Source organism: Musca vetustissima, unplaced genomic scaffold (genome assembly GCF_032173495.1).
Source record: "Musca vetustissima isolate MV318-11 ecotype Yass unplaced genomic scaffold, APGP_CSIRO_Mvet_v1 utg7919, whole genome shotgun sequence".
NCBI classification, from domain to species: Eukaryota; Metazoa; Arthropoda; class Insecta; order Diptera; family Muscidae; genus Musca; species Musca vetustissima.
The window spans coordinates 316,564-334,746 of NW_026882075.1; positions in this window are offsets into that span (position 1 = coordinate 316,564).

An 18,183-nucleotide genomic window follows, 5' to 3' on the forward strand; every position below is an offset into this window, starting at 1 on the left:
TGCCTAAAAATTTAGCGGAATAAAGCGGAATATTTGAACTTTATTAAAAATGTTCCTCAAAAGTCTTTTTTATTCTCCAAGAAACCGGAAATTGGAACCAAAATACAGCTTTAGGCTTGGAAAAGTAGTTTTGGACCATAAAAATACCGAAGGTCGGAGCTATATTTTACAAAATGGACATTTATATATATTGAATGAAGAATGCTCTTAACGAAAAATTTCATCGAAAGAAATGTCGTATATTTGTTATTTTTACGGGGTCTAAAACATTCGGAATGCCATACAGTTGAAATGATTTATATGGATGACATTCAAAAGTTCCATCAAAAATTTCTGCCCATTATTTGATATCACTGAGAGCCACTAATTTAATCCGTTTCATGATCTTCGTGATTTAGCGATTTCCATAGTACCCTCTATAGCTCCCTCTATGGTGTTGGTTATAAACATAACTGTATTTGGCATATATAATACTATGACATTAACGTATCATTTATTTTGACAAGGGACATCAGAGCTTAGAAGACCTTCATCAAAACTGGCATTTCAACAATCGCTTGTTTTCAATGAAATCTAATACTAATAATAATCAGAAATTGCGTTGAATGTGTCAATCTGAATTACAACCTAATGTTCGGTAATGTACATAAACCAAAATATATGTATGTATTTGAAATTCCAGTAAAATATTCGAATTAAATTGAATTATCCTCCCATTACTGTGGTTATTCTAAAAGCAAGGTTGAAAAAATACAAATCTAATATTTTTACATTTTCATTGAATTTTTACATCATTCGAATATAAGCGGAATTGTTCTCACGGCATCCTTTCATTTTATCTCTATTTATATATATTCTTCAATCATTGTCATTTCAATTTCATTTGAAATCGTAGAAGAGGTAATTACTGAAATAGGATATTACAGTCTTCTACTTCTTTTTCGTTTGTCCCTCCCTCATTCCCTGAACGATTTTGTGTGTGTGTGTTTGTATTCTCATTTTTTTTTTTTTGATTTTCAATATCATTTTATCACTTTCACAGATAGACTATATCCCTTGTATTAAAAAAAATCTTTGGAAATTGTTGTCTGTTTCCAGGAAATGTGAGAATGTCCTTTGGTATTTTGATTTGGGTTTGAAAATAGCTGCACGTGTATGATAGAGAATTTTGAATACACTGGAAAAATAATTAATACTCATTCAAAGGAAGTTCAAAATTAGGTACACATTCAAACTATCCAAAATCAGTCCCGACTCTTTTATTTTATCCATACCAAAACATGAACCTAAATTAAAGATTGTCTGCTATGCGGCTTCTTTATCCCCTTAGAAAACGAAATACCAAAAAATATAGACAGTTAGGCTAAAACCTTCGACAATGACCTTAAGCATATCTCTAGCATATCGACTTTGGAATTCCACATTGCATATAATGTGTTTAGAACTAGTAAAAAATTTACAGTCGGTGTTGCCGACATATATATACACTCAACCTATTGTTTGCGGAGGAGGTCTTCGGATTTTATGTTGATCAATTTGTAGGATGTGCCAGAGGAGAGGAAAGACGGGTCCCATATGCGTACTTGATCTAGGCTTGGTAAAGATAATAGGTTGTGCAAAGTTTGGTTCAAATCAGACATTCCCGTCGCCTGATATTGGGTTTATAAATATTAACCAGTGAGAGGTGCAGTATAGTCGGACGGGGCCGACCATACGATAACATACACAACGGCTACGAACTCTTACTTTCTGCTGATTTTTATTCTGAGCTTACGCAATATTTCGTGATATTTGCAGCCTCTAGCCCGATTAGAGGTCAACAGCACCTTTTTCTTACACTGACATATTTTCCGAATATTACTATTCATATTCAGTACAGCCCTTCTAATTGTCCAGATTCCCTTCACCGTGGGTAGTCTCGTGATGTTCGGTCGACTCGAAAAAATACTAAAATTTAAGTTTTTGGTCCACTTCTATCCGATCATCGCCGAAAATAATAAGCGTTGTCCTTGACCATAACAAGAACCTCATGCAAAAATTCAAAACGATCAGCGCTATATTTCCGCCCTCTAGTGTGGTAATGGGTTACTAAATAATATATGAATACGTAAGCACCTGTAAATATTTACGTGTAACTCCCACCTGCGAGTACATACGACAATATAATTATTATAAATTTAAAGGCCAAGTACTCCTCTTGAATATTTGATCAACTTCTCGGCTCTATGTTCTTCAGAAGTAAATATATACGCCATAGAATATATATTTTGTAATTTTTCACACAAAAGTGAGGGTCCATTTGACCCGCTAAATATTGACCCATCTTTATAAAAACTGGCATGCTTATTCTTTGGCCTGATCCCCTTCTCCATGTAAAATTTCACGATGTTCGGGCCATACTTGCGGCCTCTGGAGCGATAAGAAAAACCGAAAAAAATTTAGTATTTGGTTCATTTCATCTCCTAAGTAGTAACGGATCTTTTCCAAAAACAATAGGGGTCTTCATTGGGCCGAACTCATCCTACATGCAAAATTTCGTGAAGATTGGTCCATAACTGTGGCCTGTATCGTGTATACAAATTATAATGGACAGACGGACGGACGGACGGACACACATGTCTAAATCGACTCAGCTAGTCGAGATATGACGATTGGTATACTTAAAGGTGGGTCTAGGACCAATATTTCGCGGCGTTACAAACTCTTGAGGCTGCACAAAGTTATAATACCCTGACAACAAGTGGACCCTGGCGTTTGGCTTCAGCCGGATTAGAGGTGATTGACTCTCCAGCACAAGGGGTAAACTTTTTGAAAATGTTTTTAATTAAATATGAAGGGGATGTGTATTGAATTCCTGATCGGTTCGAAGTGCGCCGTATACTTGGAAAGTTCTTTTTCCATTTCATACTAATTCTAAATTGGAGAAAATTAATTTTTCTGCAAAAAAAAAAAAAAAAAAAAAAAAACAGTGAGCGGAGCAGTATAGTCGGACGGGGCCGACCATATGATACCCTACACAACTGAGCTTGGGCAATATTTCGCGATGTTTGCACCTTCTTGACCGACTAGAGGTCAACAAATATTACAAATATTCTAATCACTTGTCCAGATTCCCTTCACCGTGGGTTGTGTTGTGGTGTTCGGCTTTCAATTTTGGTCTATAGATCGACTCGTAAAAAAACACCAAAAAATAAGTCTTCGGTCCACTTCATCCCAAAATTATTATCTGATCATCACCGAGAATTATAGGCGCTAACTTGAACCTCATGGAAAATTTCAAAGCTATCAGCCCTATATTTCCGCCCTCTAGTGTGGTAATGGGTTACTAAATAATATATGAATACGTAAGCATCTGTAAATATGTATGTGTAAGTCCCGCATCCGTGTACATACGACCTTCAGGTGCAAATATATATCCCATAGAATACAAATTTTGTAATTTTTCACACAAAAGTCAGGGTCCATTTGAACCGCTAAATATTGACCGACCTTTATCAAAACAAGCATTCTTATTCTTTGGCCCGATCCCCTTCTCCTTACGAAAAATTTGCGGCCTCTGGAGCGATCAGAAAATCCGACAAAAATAAAGTTTTTGGTCCATTTCTTCCCTTAAATATTAACCGATCTTTTTCAAAACCAATAGGGGTCTTCATTGGCCAGAACCCATCCTACTTGCAAAATTTCGTGAAGATTGGTCCATAACTGTGGCCTGTATCGTGTTTACAAATTATAATGGACAGACGGACGGACGGACACACATATCTAGATCGACTCAGCTAGTCGAGATATGACGATCGGTATACTTAAAGGTGGGTCTAGGACCAATATTTCGCGGCGTTACAAACTTTTGGGGCTGCCCAAAGCTATAATACCCTGACAACATACAAACATATGCACAAAGACATAATGCCTCGTACCACAGTGTGGTGAAAGGTATAAAAATAAATAACCAAAGGAACCCCGGTCTTTGCCTGAAGTCGGACCATAGTTCATTGAATTTGGGTTACGGATTAAAAGGATTTAAATGCCATTGGGAACGGATTGAGATGGGAAAAAAACAAAGAACCACTTTTATTCACTTCGGTCACACGACAATTTTTAATTAATCATCACTCAAAAAAGTGACACTCCACATAAGTTATTTTGCATCCTTATTCAACATAAATTAGACATAATTTAACATTTCGAGTTACCGATGAATGTGAAAACCTTCCAAGAGCACTATTCGAAGTTTGTTGAAAATAATTCTACATTATATTTAATTCGAAGATACTACCTATCCAGAAATCAAATGAAATTTGTCATTCTCAATGGTTAAGTATTTTTCAATATGGAAAGTTTTCGTCCCTTACCATATCATTTACAAAATTTCTCGCCGTGTAATTAGAAATATAAGGTGTATATTACCAGGAAATTTGTTGGCTAAATGTTTCGCTTGACTGGCCAGATGTAACAATCATAGGTCGCTTTGCAATGCTTCACATAGCTTCATAGCTTTTGTTTAGCAATTTTGTTTTGTTTTGTTTTTTTTCTGTTCGTCATTGTTTTCTATTTATGCCACAATTTCATTGTTTCAATATTTCTCCAGTTTTTTTTTTAATTTGTCTACACAATGAATGTGGCAGAATGTTGGCCGCCTTGATAAGGGAGAGGGGGGAATGAATTACACAATAGATTCAAGTAAAAAAAAATTACAATTAACCGAAGAACGAATGTTGCCGGCCAATACAATGCAGGTATTTAATAAACGAAAATGTTTCAAACGATTTAATTAATTTCTAGCATCCAACTCCCTTTCCACTTCCACCCTAGATACTTCCCATACATTTTACTACTTATCATTATTACTTTCTTGCTTATTTATTTCCAATCTATTAAAGGTGGGTGGGTGGTACGGTTTTGTATAGGTTTATAGAAAGTTTGGATGGGGGTTCAATTTCAATTTTATTTCATTGAAAAATATCCAATTTTAATGAAAAACGGAAATCTACATAAAATGCTGGCCAGCACAATAAGCTTTATGTCAACAACAGAAGTCTTTGGAGACAGCCTCTTTGCATGCAAATAGGACAGGCTGAACAAATTAACACCCTGTTGGCTGGCAAATTCTTTTATATTCCTTGATTTTTTTGGATATCACGTACAAATCTATTTTTGAAATTGTCATTTTGGCAAAGAAAAAAAAAAAATAAATATAATACATTTGTAATGACAAAAACGTGTTACAAAAATATCGAAGAAAGTGGCAGAAACATCCCAAAGGAAAATAAATATTTGTAAATTCATTTTAAATTGTATGGCTCAGTCATTACTGGGACAAGTGTCCTGTTAGGTTATATTCTGTGGCTATGACCAGCATACAATTTTTAAATTGAAATTTAATGAAAAATAAATAATCGAAAAGACATAATGCAAGGGCAGGTCGAAATGTTCGTCAAATCAAAACAAAAATGTAGGCATCTACTCCCATGTGAAACACTGGGTATATAGTTGAAGAAGAATATTAGGAATTTTTATACCCTACACAACTATGTTGTCAGGGTATTATAGCTTTGTGCAGCCCCAAAAGTTTGTAACGCCACGAAATATTGGTCCTAAACCCACCTTTAAGTATACCGATCGTCATATCTCGACTAGCTGAGTCGATCTAGACATGTGTGTCCGTCCGTCCGTCCGTCTGTCCATTATAATTTGTAAACACGATACAGGCCACAGTTATGGACCAATCTTCACGAAATTTTGCATGTAGGATGGGTTCTGGGCAATGAAGACCCCTATTTTTTTTGGTAAAGATCAGTTAATATTTAGGGGATGAAATGGACCAAATACTAAATTTTTGTCGGATTTTCTGGTCGCTCCAGAGGCCGCAATTATGGCGCGAACATCGCGAAATTTTACATGGAGAAGGGGATCGGGTCAAAGAATAAGCATGCCTGTTTTGATAAGGACCGGTGCATATTTAGCCGGTCAAATGGACCCCGACTTTTGTGTGAAAAATTACTAATTCTGTATTCTATTGCCTATATATTTGCCCCTGAAGGACTTAGACCCGAGAAGTTGATTGTATATCCAAGAGGAGTGGTTGACTTTTAAATTGATACCAATTATATGGTCGTACGTACTCAGATGTGGGAGTTACACTTAAATATTTAGAGGTGCTTACGTACTGAAATATTATTTAGTAACCCATTACCACACTAGAGGCCGGAAATATGGCGCTGGTCGCTCTGAAATTTTCCAGTTGTGGTCAAGGACAACGCCTATTATTTTCGGGGATGATTAGATAATAATTTTGGGATGTAGTGGACCGAAGACTTAATTTTTTTTTTTATTTCTAGTCGATCTATAGGCCACAATTATAAGCCGAACATCACAACGCAACCCCCGGTAAAGGGAATCTGGACAAGTAATTAGAAGGGCTGTACTGAATATTATTAATATTCGAAACATATGTCAGTGTAAGGTAGAGGTGCTGTTGACCTCTAATCGGGCAAGAGGGTGCAAATACCACGAAATATTGCCCAGGCTCAGAATAAACATCCGCATAAAGTTAGAGTTCCGTGGAAGTTGTGTGGGGTATCGTATGGTCGGCCCAGTCCGACTATACTGCTCCGCTCACTGGTTTTTAAATATTTTTTAGAGAGAGACGGGTTTTTATAAAAAAATCCGAAATCTATTATAATTTAGATTCATAAATTTCGTTTAAAAATTTGTTAACAACTTTACTACACATGCATTAAAAACTATTGTAGGCGATGCGTGCTTTTACCAATAAAGTTGGCGGATTTTTATACCCTTAAATTTGTTTTTCCGTTTGTAACGCATCGAAAATTTCATTTCCGACCCTATAAAGTATAGTATATAGCCATGTCCTTCTGTGAAATTTGCTACATTGGGTTCTCATTGGGTACTAAATTTCTCCACTAAAAATTATAAATATAGATCCACTTTTTCTGGTAGCCCCCATATAAGGGTACCCCCCATTTTTCAATTTTTGCGGGGTTTTGATCGTATTTTTCCACCGAAATAGCTGTAATTTAGTATTTTGAGTTGTTAATAGATACCAAATCTCTCCACAAAAAATTATGAATATAGGTCAATTTTTTCGGATAGTATTTTGGGGTTCTTGAACACGTTTTTCAACCGAATTTGCTGCAATTTCGTATTTTATAGTCATATATGGTAACAAATCTCCCTACCAAAAATTTTTAATATTCGCCCCCTTTTTGGGGTAGTCCCCCTATAAACCCCTTTTTTATATTAAAATAGTTATCTGATTTGTTCCGCGTTTTGAGTTCTGTTCTAAGACTCTGTTGTAATCATTTCACCTGCGGATGATAGCGAAATAAAAATTAGAATGTAAGGTTCGATAATGAACTATAGCCGCATCTAGATCTAATCCCTGCGTGGAGGTTCAGGAAGGAGTGTGCTGATATTCTCCATCTTCGAATTTGAACTAAGGTTGGAAGAAATAATAAGATGGGCAAAGTTTGAATGAAATCTAAATTTTCTGACACAAATTTGGTCCAAAGTCACATGGGGTCTAGCACCAATATTTCGATGAGGCACATAAAAAATGTCTGAAATTTGTATTATGGTTCACATTATGGTTTACATAATCCGGTTTTAGAAATGTCGGTATAGGTCCACTTTTTTGCATGTTCTCTATATTTTCATTTCAAGTACCTGTCAGTATGTCTATGGTGGAGTGTATCCAAACGCTTTTCACTTTTTTTTGAAATTAGTTTACAAGAACTATTGTAATTGTGCTTTTTTTAAAGAATTTTTGCTTCAAGGAAAAAAATCGGGGATTTTTATATCATATTCATCTATGTTATAAAGCTTTATGTGGTGGCAATAGTTTGTAACGCGCCGAAATATTGGTCCTATACCCATCGATCGATTTAGATTCGTGTGATTAGATTTTTTGATTTAGGTATGTGTACCCATCCGTGTGTCTGTCTGTCCGCCTGTAAACACAGTACATGCCACTGTTATGGACCAATCACGATCAAGTCACAATGTTTCGTATGCAGGTTCGGTTTTGGGTCAATAAAGACCTCTAACCATCGATTAATATTTAGGGGAAGAAATGGACCGAAAACTTTACTTCTTTTTGTTTTTCTGGTCGCTATAGAGGCCACAATTATGATCCGAGCATCACGAAATATTACAGAGAGAACAACATATATCCATGAAATAAGCATGCCCTTTTTCATGATAATCGGTCAATATTTCGGGGGTCAAATATATTCAGACATGTGTTTAAAAATGGCAAAATTTGTATTCTTTGGCCTATATATTACACCAAGGTGGAGTGGTTGACCTGTAAATTGATACCGTACTGATAGCTTTGTAATTTTACACGAACCAGAAGGTTATGGCCAAAGACGACTTCTATAATTTTTGGCGGTGGCCAGATAATATTTAGGGTATGAAACTAATTAGAAGGACTGTTTAGATAATGATCGGCCAATATTCAGCGGGTCAAATCAACCAAGACCTTTTTGAGTAAAATTACAAAATTCGCATGTTATGGTGTTGAATGAGGATCTGTAGACCTCTTATTGGTCTACATGGTAGAAATAGTGCAAAATATTGTCCGGACTTGTAATACAGATCCGCAGAAAGATACGCTCTCTGGTTCAAGAATATTTTTGTTAAGCCGTGAATTTTTTAAAAACATCTTTTAAGGACAAAAAATGCGTGGATTTTTAAAAAATATTTTTTAAGGGCAAACAATTCGTAGATTTTTATACCCTTCACCACACTGTGGTACAGTGTATTATGTCTTTGTGTATATGTTTGTAACAGGCGAGAGGAAACGAGATTATGCATAGAATCACTTTTTGAGTCGATTTATGCATGTGCGTCCGCCCGTCTAACTGTCTGTCCATGTTAAATTATAAACAAAGTACAGGTCGCATTTATGAACCGAATTGGATGAAATTTGTCTATTTGTCCCAAGGACGAAACCTATTGAAATAGGGAAAATCGTTTCAGATATAGATATAGCTTCCATATATATTTTCGCCCAATTTTATGTAAATGGTGTACCAAAGTCCCTATATATCTTTCGATTTTCACGAAATTTGGAACAGCTTACTGAATTAAGTCTAGAGTGTCGGTTCAGATTTAGATATAGCTCCCATAAAAATTTTCGTCCGATTTAATGATGTACCAAAGTCTCTAAATATCTTTCGATTTGCACGAAATTTGACATGGCTTACTGATTTGAGTCTAGAATGATGTATGCTTCCATATATATATATATATATATATATATATATCTTATTATATAAAAGAGCTTAGTGCAATAAGATGTCTTCCAGACTCACAGATCATCGCCCAGACGAAACGGCTAAAGCTTGAAGCTTGAAATTTTGAGTGTGGGTTGTTGTTGGTGTGTAGGCGTGAAATAAGGCTGGGTTTTTGGAAATTCGAACTAGAATTGTACGAAAAGTACTGAAATATACCAAATATGGTACCCTTTGTATTAGGCGAACGGGAAGAGCTAGAATTCTGAAATTTGGAATGAGGGTCACTGATGGAAAGTTAGAAAGAATTAAAATGACTGCTTTAGTGTAGGACTGAGGTATATTATGAAATCGTACTTATTGGTAATTAAGTTCAATTTGGGTTTTGCTTTGAAGGATAGAACTGAAAACTTGAAATTTGGAATTGAGATTTCTGTTGAAGATTGAGCTTTAGAAACATGTTTGGAAACTCGTATTTATGTGTACGAAAAGTACTAAACCGCACTAGATTTATACAATTTGGATTAGGATGAGCGGCGAGAGCTGGGAACCTAAAATATGGACTAATGGTTGATGTTGGAATATAGAATTGAGATATGGAAGCATAGTACTTATGTGTACTAAATGGTACTATATTTGGTACAACTTGATTATGTGTGAACGGATAGTGTTGGACTTCAGAATTTTGGAATTGAAATTACTGTTGGAGAGTAGGATTGACATAGTTTAGGAATTTTTTAATTATAGAAACAAAAGGTACTAATTGGTACCAAATAGTTTACAAATTTTTTTGTGTGAACGGATAGGGCTGAGATTCTGAAACTTTTAATAAATATTACAGTTGGATTTCAGAATTGAGATATGTCGGTAGTTTTGAAAATTCGTCATTATGTGTACTAAATGGTACAAAATATGGTACAATTTTGATTAGAGTTAATGGATAGAGAAGGTAAACTTAAATTTGGAATGAAAATTACAAAATTAAGGAAGTATTGGAATTTCGTACTTATGGATAGGAGAAGCTCTAAATAGTACTAAATATGGTACAACTTGTTTTGTGTGATCGGAAATCCTAAAATTTGGACTTAAAAATAAGGTTGGAGTGTAGGTAATTATATGTACTAATTATGGTACTAACTTTAGTACAATTTAGATTTGAGTGAAAGGATTGAGATGGAAAACTTATACTTAAAAATAAAATAACTGTTATAGGACAGGATTGAGATAGTTTTGGAAATTTGAATTCAAAAGTACTAAATGGTACTAAATGTGGTACAATTTGGATATATGTGAACGGATAGGGCTGTTAAATATTTATTTAAGGTTTAAATGTTGATTTAAGGTTATTATTGGAGTGCATGACTGATGTTTTTAGGAAATTCGTACTTATTTGGTACAATTTGGACTTTGGTGAACGGGTAGAACTCGAATCCTGGACGTTGCAACTTAGGTTATTCTGGGAGTGTAGGAAAAGTACAGAATGGTACCAAATATGGCACAATTTAGGGAACAGATAGAGCTGACATTCTTAAATTTGGACTTACGGTTGAAAGCAGGTTTGGAATATTGAGATTGGTTTGGAATATGGGTACGAAAAGTACAGAATGGTATAATTTGGTTTTTAACGAAGAGACAGAGCTGGAATTCTTAAATTTGGACTATTTGAAAGAAGGATTGAGGTACATTTGGAAATTTGTACTTATGAGTACGAAAAGTACTAAATTTGGTACAATTTGGACTTTGGGGTAAATAGGATTACTTTTAGAGTGTAGGATTGATGTAGTTTTAGAAATTCTTACTTATGAGTATGAAAACTACTAAATGGTACTAAATTTGAAAGAAAATTGGATTAGGTTGAATCCTGAGATTTGGAATTTAGATTACTGTTGAAGTGTAGTATTGAGCTATGGAGACAACTTTGGAAACTCGGAGTTTTAGGTACTAATAGTAAATAGAATAGAAAATTCAGTAAATTTCGAAAAATTTGGATTTGTGTAACGGTAAGAGTAGAATATTGGTCACTGACAGAGAGTTAAAAAAGGACCAAGGGGTTTTTGATACTAATTGGTACTAAATTTAGTGGTGGTGATGGTATAGAGTTAGTCTTGAAAATTTATATTTATGTATTCGAAAAGTTATAATTGGAATTACATGTGGAACCTGTACGTTTTTGCTAAATTGTGTAATGGAAATATGAAAGAGATTTCGGAAAAACATTTAAACATTAAAAAGGACAAAAAGAATATTTTTTTTTCATAGTATAAGACAAGATACGATTTTTTTAATTTTTATTCGAGGTAAAGAAACTATCTAAAAAAGTCGGCGCAGTACTAAAAATCCGACTTCTGATCAATTATTTAAACAATGAGAATTATGACGTTTTCAGCAAAAATTTTCTTTACAAATACCAAGTAACTTATCAAACATACCAGAGTATATCCTTCAAACACGCACATACACCCACCTCTCATATTTTATGTCCATGAAAAAAATCTCAAATCAAAATGTATTGAGACAAAGATGACAACAACAGAAAAAAAAATTGGTAACAGCAATGATGCCAGACAAATGACGATGATGTCATCGAGGAATAGTTTAAATCCCATAGCTAACCTCCCTCATTGCTGCCATCATTCAAGTCACTTTCTAATGGCGGCATTAAATGATTTAAGCCGAAAATGTATTTATTTCAACAATGTGAAGGTATTTTTGGTAAGAAGCCAGACGCATCATACCCATTGGCGTCATTATCCAGCTTACTGAAAATTTTCCAAATGGAAAACAAGAAGAATTAAAAGTGTGTGTGTGTGGGTGGGTGTGTGTTGTGTGGGGAAATGTTTTCCTGGTATTTTACAAATCCTATTGAAAATGAAAGAAGAGGAAAAAGGCATGACCAAAAAATCTCAATAGTAAACAAATGCTTTTAAATCTAAGAAACCATTGGGGGAAAATATTTTTGTTTGTGTCGATAGTGGGGTAATTTAGAGATTTATTTCATATTTAGCTGCATAAAAATGCCGAAGAATTTCTGAATGTCTTCTGATTACTTTCTGAGCACGTGCTTTGGGAATATCGTAGATTTTGCTTTAAACATTAAAGAGAAAAATGCGAAGTATGAAAATTGAATTAAAGAGTAGTAGAAAAGAGAATTTTCTTCAGATAAGGATTATAAACTTTATGGGGTCTCCGGTGAATATGCCGAGGACTTGCTTACGGAATGACAAATTTAATACAAAGTCCACATTTCATTCTATTATGTTTCCATAATCATTATACCCTACACAACTATGTTGTCAGGGTATTATAGCTTTGTGCAGCCCCAAAAGTTTGTGCAGTACCAATCGTCCGATCTCGACTAGCTGAGTCGATCTAGACATGTGTGTCCGTCCGTCTGTCCATTATAATATGTAAACACGATACAGGCCACAGTTATGGACCGATCTTCACGAAATGTTTTTGGAAAAGATCGGTTAATATTTAGGGGATGAAATGGACCAAACACTTTATTTTTGTCGCTTTTTCTGGTCGCTCCAGAGGCCGCAATTATGGCACAAAAACCGCTAATTTTTGCATGGAGAAGGGGATCGGGCCAAAGAATAATGCCTGTTATCGGTCAATATTTAGCGGGTCAAATGGACCTTGACTTTTGTGTGAAAAACTACAAAATTTGTATTCTATGGCGTATATACTTGCCCCTGAAGGTCCTAGACCAGCGAAGTTGATAGTATGTTCAAGAGGAGTGGTTGACCTTTAAATTGATACGAATTATATGGTCGTATGTATACGGATGCGGGAGCTACATATAAGTATTTACGGGTGCTTACGTACTGAGATATTATTTAGAAACCCATTACCACACTAGAGGGCGGAATTATAGCGCTGATTGCTTTGAAAATTTCCAGGAGATTCCAGTTATGGTCAAGAACAAGTCCTATAATTTTCGGTGATGATCACATAATAATATTAGGAAAAATGGACCGAAAGGTTAATTTTTGTGTTTTATCGAGTCGATCTATAGGCCACAATTGAAAGCCGAACATCACAACACAACCCACGGTGAAGGGAATATGGAAAAGAAGGACTGAATATTAGTAATATTCGGAAAATATGTCAGTGTAAGGAAAAGATGCTGTTGACCTCTACTCGGGCAAGAGGGTGCAAATATCACGAAATATTGCCCAGGCTCGGAATAAATACCAGCAGAATGTTAGAGTTCCATGGTAGTTGTGTAGGGTATCGTATGGTCGGCCCCGTCCGACTATACTGCTCCGCTCACTGGTTTTAATATTATTTTCATACACTATGACCCACAAATACAGCACCAAAGCTAACAACATATGTTTAATAAGATCTAAAGCAAATGCGGCGACCAGAAATGGAACCAGTGATATTGCTTTCAATTCTTATATGTTAATTAAGTGATTTTTCCTAATTACACCCAGAAGGCAAATCGTCCAACACCCAAATGGTTATTTGATCCAAAGACCATTTATTTTAATTGAGCAACGTTACTTAAGGAGTGGGTGACTTCATTTCTTATTCCTTCGCCATTGTCTTCTGTTTTGGCATAAGAAATAAATAAAATATCATGTTGTTGTTGTCTTTCATTCCTTTTCCAAATATCCTCAATATATTTTAAATGTTAGTGAAATTAATCACGATTAACCTTTGGCCCCCGTGCCACAGTATTGAAATGTGTGTTGGTGTTGGAAATGGTGTTGTTGTTGATGATTGGTAAAATACTCCCGCACCAGGAATTGTAGAAATTAATAATGAGGCACGTTCCCGGTTTGTCATTCATTAAAGGTTACATTTGTCTAATGCATGACTTTAATATGGAGAGAAGTAGAGAGAGAGAGAGAGGGAGGGAAGCAAGAAGAACAGATTGCCGGTATTAATATCCCTTGGGATTGTGGTATCATTTGTTATAACAAATATATTAAGGGTAGAAGGAGGAAGGAAAATACCCAAATGTATATCTGGCCACACAAAACAAAATTCCAGTTTCCAGTGACTCTGGAGAAATACGCTGAAACACTGGGAAGATATGCTTTTTAATAAGGAAAACAAAATGAATAGTCACGATCCGGTAATGGGTGACTAAGTGATTGGCTGATCTGTCAATGTCAAAACCAAATGGCTCACTGTTTAATTTTTATCGTTTAGCAAGATCCAATCATTGCAAATGGAAAAATTACATTTTTTGCAGGATAATAAAATCTCCCAAGGACGTCTATTGATGAATGAAGAAATGGGTCTTTATAGACGAGCTGAGGCCACGAAGTTTTTATAAAGATTGAATTGAATTCAAGGGAATATTTAGGTAAGACAGGTCAGGGTACCGATAATACATATGAGGGAGTGTGTATAGGCAAGCAAAAACCTCAGAGAGCCTTTGTATATGCTAAGATGAAGGTCGTGGTACTTTTAGACAAGCCCAAAAGAAAAACCAGTGAGCGGAGCAGTATAGTCGGACGGGGCCGACCAAATGATACCCTACACAACTTCCACGAAAATCTAACTTTCTGTGATTCCCTTCACCGTGGGTTATGTTGTGATGTTCGGCTTTCAATTGTGGTATATCGATCGACTCGAAAAAGAAAACACAAAAAATTTAGTTTTTGGTTCACTTCAACCCAATATTATTATCTAATCATCGCCGAAAATTAAAGGCGTTGACCTCGACCATACCTGGATTCTTATGGAAAATTTCAAAGCGATCAGCGCTATATTTTGCCCTCGGGTGTGGTAATGGGTTACTAAATAATATTGAAATACATAAGCACCTGTAAATATTTAAGTGTAACTCACGCAATCGAGTACATACGACGACATTATTGGAATCAATTTAAAGGCGAACCACCCCTCTTGGATATACTATCAACTTCTCGGGTCTATGTCTTTCGGGGTTAAATATATACAGTATAGAATACAAATTTTGTAATTTTTCACACAAAAGTCAGGGTCCATTGGCCCCCTAAATAATGACCGATCTTTATCAAAGCAGGCTTGCTTATTCTTTGGACCGATCCCGTTCTCCATGTACAATTTCGCGATGTTCGGGCCATAATTAAGTATTTGGTCCATTTCATCCCTTAAATATTAACCGACCTTTACCAATAACAATAGGGGTCTTCATTGGCCAGAACCCATCCTACATGCAAAATTTCGTGAAGATTAGTCCATAACTGTGGCCTGTACCTGGACAGACGGACGGACGGACACACATGTCTAGATCCACTCAGCTAGTCGAGATATGATGATCGGTGTACTTAAATGTGGGTCTAGGACCAATATTTCGCGGCGATACATACTCTTGGGGCTGCACAAAGCTATAATACCCTGACAACATAGTTGTGTAGGGTATAGAAAACAGAAGAATCTGCCTAGGCGATTTTAAAAATGGGTATCTGTGTAGAAAAACTATGACTCAGGCGTCTTAAAGGTCAGGGCGTTTTTATAAATCTATTGAAGCCCAGGGAGCCTTCATAGACGGGCTGGAGGACAAAGAGTTTGTATATTGTAAGAGTTTGTCTTGATAAATGATCTGAAGACCAATGAGTCTGAAGGCCTAGATGTCTTTTTTGAGGAACGAAAGGCCAGAGTGTCTATGCTAAAGGCCAAGACCTGCTAAAGGTCATTTAGTCGTCATAGACGAATTGAAGCCAATTAGTATTTATAGAAATGCTGAAAGTCTGGGATCTGTGTAAACGAAATGATTGCCCGTGAGTCTAAGTAGACGGTCTGTAGGCCATGGCAGGTCATCTTCTAAGGTCAGAAAGTCTACGTAAACGAGCTGAATATTATAGAAATTAAGTCTCTGTAGACAAGCTGTGAAGGTTTAGGAGTCTGATAGGCCTGCTGAAGGCCAATTAGCCTTCAAAGACGAACAGAAGACCAACGAGTCCAGCAAGTATATATAAACCTAATAATCTTTATAGACAAACTGTAGGTCAGGGAGTTATTACATATCTTCTAAAGATCAGGAAGTCTCTGTTGATGAACTAAAGGTCATGGAGTCTTTATAGACGTATTGTAGACCAGGAGTCATTATATATATCCTGAGATCCAGAAATTCCTTGTAGACGAATTGAATTTCATTGAGTCTTTGTGGACTCGCCGAAGGTCATGGACGATTTGTAGAGCTGCTAAAAGGACAATATATCTTTATAGATGGGCTAAAAACCACGTAATCTATGTAGACATGCCACGGATTCGTTAGGTAGGTAAATTAGTCTTTATAGTCTGAAAACTAAGGAGTATTTATGGATGAACTGATGACCATGAGAATCTGAGTAGATGAGCAAAAGGCCAAGAAGTCTTTATATACCTTCAGTCAAGGGGTCATTATATTTCTGCTAAAGATCAGGAAATCTTTATGGACTATCTGATGGTAATGGAGACTTTATAGATTTGCTTAAAGGCCAGGAAGTCTTTATAGACGAGCAAAGGACCAATGAAGACAAGGAGTATTTATGGAAGAACTGATGGCCATGGAAATCTGTATAGACGAGCAAAAGGCAAAGAAATCTTTATAGGCGGGCTGAATGTTTATGCGTCATTATAGATCTGCTGAAATTCAGGGAATGTTTATGGGCTAGCTGATGGTAAGAGAGACTTTATAGATTTTCTAAAAATCAGGAAGTCTTTGTAGACGCGCAAAAGATAAACTGAATCTCAGGGAGTCTTTATATGTGAGTTGACGGTCAAAATCTTTGTAGATGAACTGAAAACGAATTTGTATTCATAGGTGAGTGGAAGGTCAAGGAGTCTTTATAGACAACTTGAATGTCAATGAGTTATATTGGATCTGCTGAAGGGTATGAAGTATTTGTAGACGAGCAAAAGGCCAAGATGTCTTTACACCCTGAAGACCAGGGTTTCTATGTAGATGGACTAAAATCGAGGAAGTCTGTATAGACCTGTTAAAGGCCAAATAGTCTTCGTTGATATTATTGACGAACTAATGACCAGGGAGTATGTGTAGACGAGTAAAATGCCACGACCTGAAGACCATATAGTCTTTATAGACGAGTTACCCTTTACATAAGTTCAGGAAGTCTGAAGTTCTAAAGTCTATGTAGTTCTAAAAGTCTATGTAGATTATGAACTTCTGTTCAGGGAATCAATGTGTCTTTATAGACCAAGGCGATTTTACAGAATGTTAGGAAGTTTGTGAAGAAGAGTAGAAAAACCGTGATTCAGTGAAGTCGATCTGAATTCCTAAGAGCCTGTATATACGAACGGGAGTTCAGAGAATATGTTTAGGCAAACTGTAAGTTACATGGCCTTTTTAGACAAGCTGAAACATTATTCTTAAACTAGGCGAAAGCGATCTGTATTGACTACTTATAGTTCAGGGAGTCTGTATAGACGAGTTGTAGTTTGGGGAGTCTTTATGAAGCTCTGAGAGAGCTGAAAGTAAGGAAGTCTTATCATAAGGATGCTTTGATCTCTTTATAGGCAAAATGGGGAAATAGAGTTTCCCACGAGGTTCAAAAAGTTGTTATAGATTAGCATAGAAAAAAGGGAAGGTTTTTATAGGCAATGAACAGGAGCAGGCTGGTATGTTCCTGTGGACCATGCACTGAATGCTAGAAAACCTTTATGAAGGAAGTTACGTTATTAATCATATTAATGGCCAGAGGAGTTGAAGTTCAGGAAGTAACCTCAGATCTCCTTAAAGACAAAATGGGGATAATAAAATTTACTATGCGAATAAGTAGTGTAGTATTAGACAAGTAGTAGACAAGAAACGAAAATCTAAAATAAATTATTATTATTAAGCAATAAACAGAGTTAGAAGGATGAACTGTAGGTTGGAAGGTCCTTGTGGACCATGCTCTGAAGGCCAGAGAGCCTTTTCAGACAAAGAGGAAAAGATTGTGTTATTAAGGATAAGATAAATCGATGTAGGAAAAGGATA